General features: G+C 38.6%; 1 protein-coding gene across 5 annotated transcripts in view; it reads right to left on the minus strand.

The window, feature by feature from the left end:
* NRIP1 (nuclear receptor interacting protein 1) overlaps positions 1 to 16,348 on the minus strand; it is a 76,572-nt gene that overhangs the window by 20,512 nt on the left and 39,712 nt on the right. For 3 of the 5 annotated variants that reach the window (XM_030466508.1, XM_030466500.1, XM_030466519.1), the window contains exon 3: positions 3,604 to 3,652. The exons of the other annotated variants lie outside the window; for them this stretch is intronic. The gene's annotated coding sequence lies outside the window, so the exon portion shown is untranslated. The remainder of the gene's footprint in view (positions 1 to 3,603; positions 3,653 to 16,348) is intronic. 5 annotated transcript variants of the gene reach the window in all.

Raw genomic sequence — 16,348 nt, forward strand, 5'->3', positions numbered from 1 at the left:
ATTCTCAAAGCTTTAAACACGAGCTGAAGAATATTTAGCTTGGAGGTCACGTCCACCAGACGTACCTCCTGACCCTTAAACAAGAGGAAGGAAAGATGTCTCGGGCAATAATATCGTATGACATCCAAAGGTGCACCGCTGACAGAAATTTTAGATGCTTATAATAAGAATTAGCCTTTTAAAGAACTGTGTGCCTTGTACTCTCGATTCTGAACCCCCACTTTCCACACCAGCACAGCTCTAACGTTAGTCTAGACATGACTGGGAGCAGTTTATATTTAGACAGAGAGCCATGGCTATAAATAGGACTGTCCGTGTTGGTATAAAGCTTTTATCAGAACCCATTAGGGTTGACCTGCCTAACTCACTTGTATGTGGCCATCTCAGACATCACCAGTAAAACCTTCATGCCATCACACACCCTCTGGTATCTTGTTTCATTTCAACATTTGTTTACTGATTTTTCTCCATTTAATTTTTTTTATAGCTATCACGTTTGCAGCACTCTACCTGTGTGACTGGGTTGGCTCAGCTACTAATGAAGAGGCCTCACATGAAAAAGATAACAAAAAAAACCCTGCAAGTTTAAAAAGATGTCTCCTTCTCAAAAAGATCCTTCACAAGAGTTGGATTGTAACCCTTTTAAGCTATAGTACTGCCTGAGCTACTAGAGCTAGATACAAATCATTCTTGAAGCCTGGAATGTGAGCCTCTCAGTGCAACAATATAGGTATTTTTTTAGCCCTGAAAATGATTCACCAGATCTTAAAACAGTCACTGGTTTAAGATCAAATTGAGTGAAGTTGTAGACCTTGGGGCAATACAATTCTGTTCTTCCTTACCCCTTTTTTTCTATACCCTTTCAGCAAAACAAGAGAAAAAGAAGAGGGTTGTGTTTCTTATGTGATGGTTTTGTTTTAAGTAAAATTTCTGTTCTTCCTGCTCTGTGAAACAGTGAAAGCTTCTAACTGGACTGAAGAGTTAGGATGAAAAAAAAAAAAAGTAAAGCAATTATGATGATTTAAAAAAGGTCACTTGACATAAGCAAATTACTCCAAGAACCAAACATAGACATGAATGTGTATTTAAGATATTTCACAACTAAAAACATTTTAAGAAACCTGTGATTTTATTAGCGGAATAGCTACCCAACACTTGAAAGTCTAAACCACATCTAATTGGAGTCGTACAGATTATTTAAGTGTACTAACATATGAAAACCCTAATGTGTGGAAAATCTTGTACTTTAACCGAGCAGTATTACAGCGAATAACTGTTCACACAGTAGTGCATTAGGTGTTCTCTCATACTTACACTATCAAAACTTTCTCTGGTCATCACAATCCAAACTTAAATACAACAAGTCAGCAGCAGTTGGCTGTTGTTTGGGGGGTTTTGTTTGTTGGGTTTTTTGTTGTTTTTTTTTCTTTTCCTATTAAATACCAGTTCACATTCTACATATAGACCTTGCAGGAGCAGGGGTTTCTGCTTGTTCTGAATTTTGAATCAAACCTCGTGATTTTTTAATTTTTTTTTTAAATCTTTCTTACTGTGACAGCATAGAGGAAACATCTGAAACCCAATTCTGCACCATTCCCTTTTTGGGGAGCTCTAACAGAAAGATCCAAAACCTTCCATATAGAGAGCCTAACACAAGCCATTTCAAGTGTGATGTCTCTGAAAAGGGGAAATGACAAACTGGAATACCTAACTAGCCAATACAGCAACAAAAAATGAATATGACAGCTAGCATAAAGAGAGTACTTCTGGTTAATTCAATAGTCAAGTAGTCCACAACAACGGATTATTATGAAGCACTGGATGGATGCCAATACCTAGTCCTTACAGGTACTGTTTTATTTATCGATATATTTAAAAGAGTGAAAAATAGTATCTGTGGTTACATTTACACATGTGAAGTATCGAATCAGGAAGTTTTAAGAAACTTTAAAATATCATTTTTACTTTAACAGTATCTCCTTGAACCTTGCAGTTACTTTTTATTTATTTTTACTAACATAAGCAGATCTATATATTTTAAAAGACAACAAAATTATGACATGGTCATGCATGCACAGAGACTTGTATAAGAGGTATCTAATTGTTGCAGCAGATTTTAAAGTTGCAGAATTAAGCACATGATAAATGGACATCTACCATAGTGAAAAACAATACACCACCAATCCAAGCATCATGACTACTAAAAGCAAACTGTTTCACATTCAAAATTTGAATATTCTTCTATTACTCAGGACACAGCATAGGAATTTCCAGTAATTTCAGCTTAGCAGTTCCTCAAATTGTTCAGCACACACCACCCGTAGCAGGTGATCTGGTTTCCCACATGCTGGAAGTCTGATACTGATTTATCACCTACCAAAACTTGCTGGTGGTTAACAATGAAAGGCAGTGGGAGGTAGGTGGTGGATTTCCCTCAGTAAATTTTGACTCGGCTTGAGATAAGGGGGGGGGGGGAACCCCACATGTCAATGTAATTACAGTTGATGTCTAATCATAAAGTATGGAGATAGAAATTGCCAGAGAGCAAAAAATCTAAAAGTCTTGAATCTGGCAAATAAACACCTGAAACTCCACCAAAGTAACTTAAACTACATATCACGTAGTATTAAGTCATTGTCTAATAGTTATTATCCATAACCACGACTCTTATTGATTTTGCTGATCAGGCCAGGTATTATTTCCAGCTTAATCTGCCACAGTAGAGATCTGAGCGTGGCTGACAGGTCACAACCCATGTCCTTTGTGTTAGATAAAGCCATCTTTCCTTGATGTATCTGGAAGAGTCATTTCCCAGCTCAATATACCATCAATAAGTAACTCCAACGCTTTCCAAATCAATATAGAGTAGGGCATTGTCAATGACCTGAAGATAAGTCTCACTGACTGTCTGTATTCTTGCTAAACTGTACTTTTTTGTTTGCTTCTTCTCTTTTTCAGTGCCTTTGTAAGAATTTGTCATAAAGGTAGAGAAGAAGGTTTTAATTTAACCTCGTTCAATTTCACAAGTGAATGGTACCAAAGAAGGCTAAGTCAATGTAATTTCATTCAACAGCAGTTCAGGCTCATACATACCTGCACAATCTTGCAGAACTACAAGACCACTCACAAATACCAAATTATATGTACAAGTGACTCATATTGCACAGGGAGATGCATGCCAAACAGGGCAAAGAAAGGAACACCAGGGAAAAATACCAAATCAAAACAAAATAATAAAAAATAAAATAAAAATTAATAAATTAAAAAAAAAAAAACCACCAAAACCCCAAACCTAGTCTTCTCAAAGAGACTTTCTGCCTTAAGAGCACACAATTTAAAATCTGTTAAGAAAAAGCCAGAAGTTCTGTTGCTCAGGTGATCACATCTCCAGCTTTCCAGGAAACTTTAGCAGATTGCTACCTTGGTACCCTAGTTAGCAATCTCAGGAGAGAGAGAGATCAAATACCACCTGGGTATATGAAATAAACCACCTTTTGATGCAAAATTCTTAAAACGGATAAGGACCAAAGCTATTGGGAATTAGATAAAGTTACCACTCTATGCCTGGGGTAAGAAAAAAAGTTCAGGGGCAGAAATTCATACCTTTCAAGCATCAACGCTGGATCTTTGTGAATCTGTTTTTCACATCACCCTGCCAAAAATAAATACATTATAATCAGGATACAGAAACTTACAGTGGAAACAATTTTATGCCTACTGTAACAGCAAACTCATTCTGTTTATTCAGTATGAGCTAACGAAAAGGAGTCTGACTTCTTAACAAGGTATCGACTGACTGAAATAAGAGTTTTCCCCTGAAGTTAGTTAAATTCGTGGTCAGTCTGTGACCAAACAGAGCTGAGCAAGCTGGTAAACATAACATTCCAGAAGGGAGGAAACAGGTCTCCTTGCCCAGTAAATACTATCCACTTTGTCAAAAGAAGTTGTCATCAGGAGATTATCTTTGTTCAGCCACTCCTGCTATCCATTTATCCATGACGACTTAAAAGAAAACCAAGCCACACAACACAATCTTGATATCACATTCTGCTTTTCTAACACATTGCTTGCCTTCTCCCACTATTATCCTTAAGGTACTCTCAATGTCTTTTCTCAGCTCCCTGCTTCTACAGCCCACACTTCTGTAACATGACCTACATACAAAGACCTTTCCACGCTACACAAACTACAGCTGTTATTGTAATCCTTCCCCTCACAACAATCTGACCATATAACCCTTTACTACAAGTTTTCAATTGTTTTTCTCTTTCTCTAGATTAAGTTTAAAATTTCTCATCTGAGTTCTGCAGACATTAATAACTCTTTCATTTCCACCCACTTACTGTGTCCTTCTTCTTCATCCTTTTGTTTCCACAAATACTTGTTTTTACTCTAATACTCAGCCATCTCTCACACAGGAAATTCCATTATGCTTCTGCACTGCTCCCCAGGCAAATATCATCTACCCTCTGGAGGCTATTTCTTCCTTTCCTCCAACAGTAAATCACCACAGTAAAAATTAAACCAAATCCAACAAAATACCTCCAGCAAAACCACAAGACAAAACACAAATAATGTATTTTGCATGCCTTCCCTCACGGATTCGCACTATACTGTTTGTTGCTTTTCTTTCATAAAATTCTATATGAAGTTTAAAACAAATACATCTGCACCTGTGAGATGCTGAGTACGTATATAACACACGTTCAGCTGGACAGCAATTAAATGAAGCCCTAGAGCAACACTGGACTGCAGAGCAAGTATGTTTTCCCTTCCTCTGACAAAAGAAAAAAACGCATTTATTGTTTTTGCAGTACAACTATACATGTTGCTGTAATAACACCATCCTCACCTGATACCTTTCTTTTACTTCGTGTGATTGGAGTGGGAGGAAAAAGCAATACACAGCACAAGATCATCAGAACACAAAAGATTAAAGATATGGAGAAAAGAGTACAGAAGGGCTAAAATATAGCATCAAAAGGCTCCCCTTGAGCTCCCGCTATTAAAAATTTAGTGAAAGCTCCTTCTCTTCCCTGGCTGGTACAATAACAATATCCCTACTCTGATGCAATCTGTTTTCACTCCAGAGGGCACAGATGGAAGAAAGACCAGAGAAGAAAAAGAAATACTGCTCCTAGGAAAACTCATTTTTCAGAGTGACATTTATTTATTTATTTCAATCATGACAGCCAAAGATGACACGAACAAGAAAACTTTTGAGGAGGAAGGTGAAGGCAGAGAAAGTACCTGTCCCCGGGACTGGTTAAACATAAACCCCTATCACTGCCAGTGAAACAAAGGATGCTTTCTGTGTCTCAGTTGCCTTATGAAATAAAATTCAGAGCCCAAAGAGCAGACTTCATTTTGCAAGTTCTCCAACTTTTTGCACATAAGTTCTCCTCCTACTCCTCAAATCTGTGGGATTTGACTTACCGAGTCTACCTCTGATTTTGGTTTTATTGCAAATAAAGCTTAACCCTTCCCTCCAAAGTCCCTTTGGTGTTTTTACTAAACCATGTAATCCAGTGCTTGCTTGCAGCACTTCTGAAGGTGAACAGTTTGGCTTACCAAGAATAACCTACTGGGATGAAAATTCCACCTGCCTTCTTTATGTGCTCCAGGTTTATGACAGCAAGTCTGTCTGTGCTTGACATTTTCTGGGAAATGATGCATGGCATAATTACGACTGTAAAACATTTTATATTTTTGTAAATTCAGGCTACAACCCCAAAGCACTTACAAACTAAGACAAGATACAAAGATAATTCAGCAGAATGGAAGAGCTACAGGGAAAAAAGTAGGTATAAAGAAGAAAACCATCAATTGCAGGTGGAGACTGTGAGGCTGTCCAAGCTGCCTAACAAGCAAGTAGTTCTAAAGTATCAGAAAAATAAGAGCAGAATCAAGATGATGTAGGATACTGCACACTGTAGAAGGATACAAGCAAACTGCTTCATTAAAATACAAAAGCAGAGGTGAAATTCTGGGTAGCATGATTTCCTTAAAAAGCAGCTATATTTCTTCATCTTTATTATTTCCACTGAGGCACTATAACATCCTGTTACAATGCATATGGATGGGAATACAAAAGCTTTAGGGGTTACATTATTTTTATTGTGATCTTGACCAACAGAAGAAGAGAGGACTGAAAAATCTAAAACATCTCGACTCTGTAATCTGTTTTCAAGAAAGGGGCAGAAGGGAGGGAAGGAGAAAGATAAGTGTGCTTCTCCCTATCCATTACCATTCAAAACAAAAGCTCCACTTATATGTGAGAGGTGGAGGGTAAGACTCCAAAACGAAAGTTAATATACTAAACTATAGCTCTAATTCACTTCTGTATATGAGAAGCAAAGTGTGCACTGAATGTAAATTATATTTGTTCGCTGCCTGATAAGACAAGAATGACTCTAAAGAATATGGAATAACAACAGCCTCCTTTTTTGCCATTATGTTTGAACATAACATATTACTGAAAGCACCTTTCTCAGGTTCTTCATGAATTTTTCTATCTGCCTCAAACTACCTTATTTCAAAGCAAATGGATATTTTCCACAAACAATCATGATTCATGCTCTTCACAGCAATGATGAGAAAGATAACAGTATTTATGACATGGATTCTAACACATATCCAAAAAACACAAGCTACTTGATACTGATGCGTAAGCAAAATCTTTGTCACTCTAGGTACTGCCACTAACACCTCTTGTTAAACATTTTCCTTTGTGTGATTGGCAAATTTGATTACGAGTTTAATTTTTGCATAGTAAAGCTCATGCAGCCATTTTTAATTTCAAATTGGTTTGCGCTTCATCATGACTTGCTGAATCCAACAAAAAAAAACCTTTGACATAGCAACCTCATAAATCATGAAGAACAGAAGAAATACTCAGTAGCAGAGACTTGTTGATAAGAGACTTTTTCCTTATTGACTGTATTCTGTCAGCTGTAACTATGTGCAAGAGTCCACACTTGCAAATTACACAAAACACGCATCTGAACTACCCTTCCATGAAATTATTTTCTTTGTTGAAGTGATAGCCACAGGTAGAAAAGCTAAGAAGAAAGTGTCTGAAGTTGACCAAGCATTCTATTTTTCTTTGATGCAATATACCACCATCATTTAAAACTCCATATTTATAAAAAAAAACCAAACAAAAAACAAAAAAAACCAAACAAAAACCAACACCTCATGTACTCTACATTCAAGCTACAGGCAGCAGGCAACATTTCTAACTATATAAAGGGTTTTCATAGACTATCCATCCACTACATGAATCTGGAGAAAAAAATCCCAAACTATTTCAGGCTTGAGTGAACTACAGAATCATTTCTGTATCACTTGTGCATAACGCGAGGTCATTAAAAACCCCACCCACAAACAAACTAATGAGAAGTAAGAGGCATTTCAGTTACCAAAGACCTATTTCAATCTGACATCTAAATATCTGATGTTCGATGGCTGCTGCTCTTTACAGACTGATCATAGTAATTTCACTCCTTCGATGTTCACCAGGACCTCTCATTACATGCACTGTGTGGGTCTAAATGACATTGGAGGCTACTAGGCATGGTCAGAATTGAAAGAAAAAAGTTACTCTATCTTTGACCAAAACATCACATGTCACAAAGATCAATGGACATATCACAGCAGTCCTTTGGAATATTCCTATTTTACACACGATGAGTAGCAAGTCAGCAGATTAAACAACTTGCTCACAGTCAAATGATGTCATATCCATAGCAAAGGTAAGATGATTTTCTAAATCTCAGCATGGCCTTTTGATTAAAAGATATTCTGTCTCCACACTTTGTGGGTGGGTTTTGTTTTTTTTTCTTCCTACCAGTGAACAAAACAGCAACTGAGTGAACTAAGCTTGAGGAACCAATGGGGATTACTAAAAAAACAGAACTTGGCAGACAAGAGTAAATAACTATCTTCCAAAATTACCACCCTTGCTTCCATCCTTAATGGGAGATGGGTGTCAGTCAAGCACAGCCAATATAGATTTCCAGAATACCTGTTGAACTGATGTTCTGTCCAAGAAAACATCTGTGTCAGTATTGAACTGAAGCGATAAATTATTTCATAAGGATCAAAACCAATATTCCACTGAATTTTTCTGTTTGTCAGAGATCTTACATGCTGAAACTGTCCTAATAAGCTGGGTAACTATTTAGTTGATTGGAACTGGAAAGACCACTGTGCAGCAGCAGCAGACAGTGTTTTGCTGCAGTGGTTCTTCTGATCCACTGCTCACTTTCAGTCTCATTCCTAACCAAGAACAATAGTCCTTTTTATCCTGAAGCAAGGCTTTTTCATAGTGAAGCACATATAAACATGCATACACATCCCTAAGCACTTCCTTCCCAAACAGGTCCATTTTTACTGCCTGTCAAAACCTGCTTTTTCCAAGTCCAATTCAGTTGCAGTGCATTCACAGCATTAGATTGCTCCGATGGACTAGAAAACAGGATGTGTGTTCACCTGCATGTACACCGGTATATAAACAGAACTCCAGAGTCCATAATGGAACTGCAGCAGCAAGTGGATCCATACAGGCAGAGGGGTTTTTTGTCTTCAACTGCTGCTTAGCGCACAGGCTCTTGGAATCCTGGCCTATACCAAGCCTGACTGAGCATCCTCTGCATATGCCATTAACTAGAACTAAGCCTGCAGAAACAAGTTTGCCTGCTACTTGAAGAGAGCCAAAAAGCATAGGAAGAACATTCATCCCTTAATAATCAGTATTAACATTTTTCCTGGCAAGTTCTCCCAAATTCATATTCTAGCTTCAGAAGCTGAAGGTTTCCAAATTAACCAAACTCACTAAATAACTTTGTTCCTACGCTTCTTCATTTAAAGAATTTGCAGATACCTGCCACATGCACTCTTTGCCAGACTGAGAGAAAACAGATTAAGTGGCCACCGTTAGCTTTTTCAACATGCAGTACAGGGAGAAGGGAAGTTTCTCAAACCTTCTAACTGCTAATAGTCAGTGCCACCTACAGTGATGCTGCAGAGGCAAAGATGCAAAGAAAAAAAAGGTATTTGGGACTTCTAACAAGCCCTAAGTTTTTTCAAATAACTTCAGGAGAATAGATGAGACAAAGAAGATTCATAATCTTGTCTCTCCAGATCATTTCCTTGGACTGCAACAGGGCAATTGTGCTATACCAAAATCAGATCCTGATTCTTTATATAATTTTACAAAAGCATCTTAAAAATGCAAGAACTTCTATGTGCAACTTTCTACTTTCTCACCTTGCCACATGTGCCCCTACACGTAAGAATGATCACATTTTTATTAACAGCTCCATTTCAACTATTCAGTCCAAATCTCCAGCTACAGATGCTCTGTCCAGTGGTCAGGAAGAAGATGCCAGACCTTATTTCATCAGGCCTTTTAAAATCCTCTCTTATTACTCCCACAGAGTATTAGCTACACTTTTAATTTTGAGGGAAAGTTAGCCAACACAGACAAAATAATTTCCTCCAGAGGTTTTACAGCAGACTCAGTTCAGTATGCAAGGCCATTAATTACACAACTGCCTTTAGCATGAGCAGGAACCTGGTAGTTAAGAGCACTGGCTTAGTTTCAGCTGCCTTCAGTATCTGCACAGAAAATCTATTCACTTAGAGAAGTTACACAACACCTCAACTTCCCCTTTTTCTTTACTATGGTAAAAGATTGTGACAGAAGGAAAGGGGGTGGTGACAGCAAACAGGCACTTCACAATTTCAAGCAGGGCACAGCTACCTTTCAAAAACATATCTAAACTGGAATTTGCTTCTAAAATCTGCCCAAATTGATGATATGTTCAAGAATGAACTTTTAATGAAAACTTGGTTAAGTATTTCCAGGTGATGTTACAGTTAACCAATGCTGGAATGAAGTTCATGCCTCCTATGTAAAGAAAAAGTGTATTCTTGAAATCTGCTTAATTGCCCATGGTCACTTTTGGGGTTTATTTTTTTGTTTGTGAGTTTTTTGTGTGTGATGGGAGTTTCCTGGTTTTGGTTAGTTGGGTGGTTGTGGTTCCTCCAACTCCCACACAACCAATACAGAACAATCCATTCAAGCTAAGCTATATTCCAAAATCCTAATCAAGATTTCAGTGTCATTGGGCATGCCCATTAAGTAAAGTTGGCAATAGACGTTTCAATTTGCAAAACACCCTTCTACTTTTCATTTAGAAATAAAAAGAAAGCCAGGAAGATCACATGCTACCCAAGTTGATATATTCCATATCTCAAAAAAGGTATCAAAAGCAGACACTCATCAGCTCTTTTAGCTGTGATCTCACTTATCTACCTTATATCTCTATTGAAACACTAATAACTGACCTAAAAAAAACCCCAGACCAACCAAAAACCTCACAAGCCCCAGAACTGTCTCTACTCAAGAGGAATTATCAGAAGCCTCAACGCAGTCACAGCAATCTTAACTGGTAAAATGTTTTCAAGGATTTGGATTTTTAATCACGTCATTTTCTTTTCCATTTGTTTTAAGTCATAGGTTGAATTATTTATGAACAAAAGTTAATTGTATTGAAATGCAGTACTGCCCTGTATTTATCTAACACCTTCAGAACTCAGCCACTGACTGGCTAAAATCTACAGCATCAATACAGAATTTAAGATAAGACTTAACCATTTCTGCAGCATTACTGCAATTAACTTCCAAAATCTCATTAGATACAGTCAAGTCCCTTGATCTTGTGATCTGCTGTGTAACTGCTGTAGTTGTGCAACTCTTTTTACTGACTACTGTTATTGCTACAACATGTGTTTGTATTTAAAAAAAAAAATCCAAGGGGAAAAATAATTCACTCACAAAATAAATGTTTGAATAAGTAACTTTTGACTTATTAGTTATAGTAAAAGTTGCTGTTGAGTACAAACAGCCACATCACAGAGCCTATCTGGGGTTCTTTGAAATTTTCTTAGTTGTGAAAGGATCTCAAAAGATCAGTGACTTGCATGCATAAGGCTGTATTGACACTCTTTGCAAGGTGAAAAATGTAAGCTCAAGAATAGACTCATGTAAACATACTGCCCATCTATAAAGTGTTAATCTTAAATCGGCAAGGCCATATGACAGAAGTAACTATTATAGTGGATGACTGCTACTCACTGCTTTCCAAGTCCCTCCTTTCTTTAAAGCAACTCCTGTACTTGTCACCTGCGAGGACAAGGAGTAGGGAGAGGAGTTCACAAATACCCCCATGGCTTGGGCATGGTGATAGCAGCACAGGAAAGATGGATTTTCATTTTCTCATCGAGTTATTATATTAGGTTTACATGTAGATTTAAATGCCCAGGAGGAGTGTGCCACCTGTCCTAAACTTAATTAGTTGGGAATGTCTGCATGACAAGTGCAGATACCTCAGATGTTTTGGAGTGACCACAAGCAAACATCCAAATAATCACCAACACAACTTCACTGATGCCAAGAATGAGGCACTAAGCACAGCTCTCTGTGAAACAGCCTGATTTTTATTAATGGAGTGTTTCATACTTCTCATCAAACACGCAACTGATAGCAGCTGAACATCCATAAAACCAGAAAATCAACTGTGTAAAGTCTGCAACTGAGTTAAGGAAATTAAGAACACCAGCTTTCTCACTAAAATATGGGTGCATGTTTACACATGGAGTGTAGGAGGCGAGGCAATAAGGATGAAAGCTCAAATCCTGGTAGACTTTTCCTTAGCTTTGTTCTTGTTCTGTTTCTCATAGCAGCACATATAAGATTTTCATATTTTTATAGCTCCCCTCACACGCCACCTCCACCACCATCCCAGATAAGACCAATACAGCAGATTAAAAACTGGGAAAAAATCCATTTAAAGAGGCAAACACATCCCTGTGCAAGCATATTTCACATTTAAAAGCTAACCCAAAACCCCCTTCAAAGGTTAATTAGAATGTTATCTGTGTTAGTACGTAGCAACTACTGACACAGATGTGAATAACTAAATATAACAGAGAATTCAGTTATCCATCTCCTTATGTTGCCATTGGCACACACAATAAATTTGTCTCATTAGCAGGGGCTACTTAGTTTGTTGTAGTAAACAAAGCTGCCGATATCGACAGCCTTGCATACTTTTCATTCACTTACATATTTTTCTTTACGTAGACTTTTAGCGTGTGCCACAGAAAAGTCTAATGTTAAACATTCCTGGAGTGTCACAATATGTAATACAATAAAACAGATTACAACCATACCTTTCTTTCACAGCAGTGGTGCCAAGCACAGGTACACTGTAGCAATCAATTTGTTCTGCAGACAGTAAGGCTTTCATAGAATACTAATGCAAAAATCTCTTTTCTTTCTCCTTCGACTTGACTCCCCAATGCCCAGGTCCCGACCAATACAAGCAGGAGGGCGGAATGTCTTCTGCTGAGATAACCACAACTACTAATCAAGTATACGTGTACAAGGGCACGGGATTAAACCTCCACCAGGCTTGACTCGGGCACTGAGAGCAGCTAAAGACATGCAGAGCAAGGTCAGAATTAAACACATACACACACACACGCACGCGCATCTACTTGAGTGAACTAATTTATCACACTTTACCACTGACGGCTTTTTTACCTCGGGGGAGTAAAATTACATCCTGGTGAACCGACGAGGTTCAGACACAACAGCTTCCAACAACAAATCAGATCTCGCAGAAAACTGCAACTCTGCTCCTAGGTGCACAACTCCTCTCTCTGGTTGAACAGGCTGCTTCAGGAACTCGGTGCCTGCCTCTCCTGTCAGTGCCTGTGAGTGTGTGAGTGTGTGAGTGTGTGAGTGTGTGAGTGTGTGAGTGTGTGAGTGTGTGAGTGTGTGAGTGTGTGAGTGTGTGAGTGTGTGAGTGTGTGAGTGTGTGCAAGGGGCACCACCAGGCACTGGCTGGGGATGAGAGCGTTAAAAGTTCAAAAACAGGCAGCAACTCCCTTGGAGAGAGTTTTCTCTTTGACTGTATTTATCTTTACCTCTTAACATAATCAATCTATCAAGTCTAATTACTCCAGAAGAAAACATTTTATTATTGTCTAACATAGCAAATGTCAAACAAGCTGTTCATTTACCTTGAAGTTTATTAGCATAGAAATGCAACATGAAGATGCTCTCTAAACACTGTCACTTGTATTCACAACATTTTCGAAAACCCACTTAGCAGGTTTTTATTGTGTGGCATAGCTGGATACTGTATTAGTCCTTAAAACAGGCACAGCATTTCTTAACTCTGTCACCCTTGAGCTAACATAAGATGCTTATTTAAACATTTATTTTGCATGTAACTTCTCTTTGGTTCTTTTAATTTAATCTCCCACATTCCAGGCAGCCATGCATCTATGGATGCATGCTTTTTCTTAAGTGTTTATACATGTGCATTTCAAGTCAGAGTGAACTGCTAAAATTTTTTAAAGCAGGGGTTTTTCCCCTCTTCTTAAGTTTTGCCCCGTCATGCATCCTTCCTGGCGTTTTTCTTACAGTATATGCAGGTGTATATTTTACCAAAAACTGCGAGATGAACCCTACAGATTTTCATCAGTGGGCTTTTAACAACCCTGCTTTTGCATGTGATCTCTATAGGAAATAAAACACTGCACAAATACTTCCAAAAATGAGCCCAAAAATAACACTTGGCACCTTAGCTAGAATAAATTAGCAAAATATTTTTGAAATACCGGTGGCTTCGCAGAGACACCAGGAAAAAAAGCAGCATTAATCAATACTGATGAGTTTGTCCTTGACATACTGACCGTGTCATCGGGCTATTGTCATGTGATATCATGTCATTTCCCCACCTGGCTCATGACCTTGTCCTTTAAATGACCCAAAGCTTCCCTCAAGTAGCAGGAGGCCCCTCCCCGCTGTCTCAGCAAGGTCGAACGGGTCAGCGTGTCCTCATCTATAATCCAGCACCATTTGTCAGCAGGGAGGCTGGAGGAGGCAGGCTTGCTACAAGGGGAGAATGCCCAATTAGGCAGCTGTCACACAAAGCATAGGCTGCAAAATTATCCCCTGTCAAAAGAAAGAGCAGCTGCGGGTGCCAATTACAGCAACCTTTCAACCCTTTAGGTACTGGAAACTACACAGAAGTAAATGAAGTACAATTAGTGATAACAAATCGATGAATTAGGACAGTAAATTAGAAATTACTAGCAGGTGAGCTTAGGTCTCCCGTAATGTTAAGGGCATGGCACCCCCCAGGCAAGGGCAAGAATGGGCAGATTTCACTGAGCATATCAGTTTTGTCCTATCCATCTCTTGTGCAGAGCCCCTTTTCCTCCGCTGTTTCCTTCCCAAAAGCCTTGTCTGAGCCAGATAGCATAGGGAAAGGAAAAAAAGCAACCCAAATAAAAAGGAAGTTGTAGTGCCTGGTCTTCCCTCTCTACCCTGGCAAACGCAGTTTCCTCCTTTCTCACAAGGAGGTTCTCCGAGCAAGCACATTCTCTCTCTAGTAAGCATACTCTGTTTCAGCCCGACATTTGACATTTGCTGTGCCTCATGTTCCAGCTGAACAAGATTTACTCCAGGGGAAAAAAAAAACACAAAACCAAACCCAAAACAACAAGTGATAAATTCTCTGTAAATTTTATATCATTTATACATGAAACCCCTAAATCTTAGTTAACTGCAAGACTTTTTGACTACAGGAGAAAACGACTTATTTCTCCACATTTCAGTTTTCTGATTCTACCATGCAGTGGCATCTCTGAGCAGACATAGAGCCTTAAGTTTGTCAGCAAAGTTTCTATTTCTATTCAATGGACTTTTTTTTTTTTCCGCTTTTTTTTTTTCCCCCCCTTGGTGGACAATTCCTAAATATTTTTACCCCTCTCTGTTTTCTTAATAAGCCAACCTGTTACTATACTGCTGGTTCTGATTTCTCCTCTTGTGCAACATACAGCCACCTCAAACTATGGTTTAAGACAGTTGTACAAATACCTTTACATTTAGGTGCTTTGAATCAACGAAAGAAATCTGAGGAACAAAATTTAAATTCCAAGATGCCTTCTGCCTGGTCTTCCAGTCAGCCCACAGTAATTTCAATCTAAGTGAAGCTGCCGTTTATCTTGTCAATTCTCTCATTCTCTAACCTTAAATCTACTTCCTTTATATCCTCATACCTTGCAGCCACACTAAGTACTGGGGACTGTAGTCCACATATCTTCAGCAGCAGCTTTGAAACAATACCTGTATACCTGTGCTGTAAGTCATACATGTAGTCACAAGCACACGTGTGTATTTATGCTAATAAACTAACCAGAATATGAAGCATGGTAGAAATTAAGTCAGTCATCTGCAAGAAGCAATTTCCTATGTCTGTCTTGTTCTCCAGTCAGTGCAGAGCATTTCACTGTTTAAAAAAGGATTTTAAAATGAAAAAAAATGCATTCATGACTCTGCTAAGAGAAAGCATAATAAAAACCTAACTATCAATAGATGCAAAAATATTCATTTAACAGCAGTTGCATAATGCTCATTAAGTTTGACATTTACCTTTGAGTAGCATATGGAAACTGTAGAGTACTGAAAGAGTTAATGTGTTTAGAATTCCGTTTCCATCATACTTGGGTGACTATCTCTTTAAATAATTTAAATCCTCTCCATCAACTACAAAGCTGTTTTGAAGCCATTTAGCTTTGTTCTTTACATGTGTTCTAATTAAGAAATGACCTTGTCATCACACACACCAGAAATCCTGGATTATTTCCTGCAGCAAAAATTTACGAAGCCAAAAAAAAAAAAAAAAGAAAAGAAAAAAAGAAAAAAAGACAAAAAGAAAAAAAAATACACTTATTCCTTCTGTGAGGAACTGAGGAAGTTGTTGGTTGGCTGAATGCTGAAGCAGTTCCACCGCATAATTTTTTTTTCTGGTGTGTTGTTGAATGTCACAGGGCGGGTTAGTGTGACCTTGAGCTGCATCAGCAGCACAGCAAGGGTCGAGATGCCTGCAGGCGCCCTTGTACTGGATTTGCAAGACAAAAACCTTCAAACTGGCTGAAGGACATCTTAAATCTCTTCAAAGGTTTTCCGAACTAATCTGGGCTGCTCTTAGCCGGATCTGTGCCAGTGTGAGAGGCAAAATTAAAAACAAGGTCTTTGACAGGATGTTGTCTCCTCTTAACCCTTCTCATGCAGGAGGCTGAGCATCAGAGGCGAGCTGAAGGGACACTGTAAAAAGCCACAGAGGAGCTGGCTTCAACCAGCAGCATTCTTTCATAACCCAATTATGTAAGGAACCATTTACTCGGAATGGTGCTGTTATTAATACCAAACGTTCAGCCGGCTTTCCACCACACACCCAAGCCCATCCCTCTCCTCCCCTCA

This window comes from Calypte anna, chromosome 1, assembly GCF_003957555.1.
Source record: "Calypte anna isolate BGI_N300 chromosome 1, bCalAnn1_v1.p, whole genome shotgun sequence".
Classification (NCBI taxonomy): Eukaryota; Metazoa; Chordata; class Aves; order Apodiformes; family Trochilidae; genus Calypte; species Calypte anna.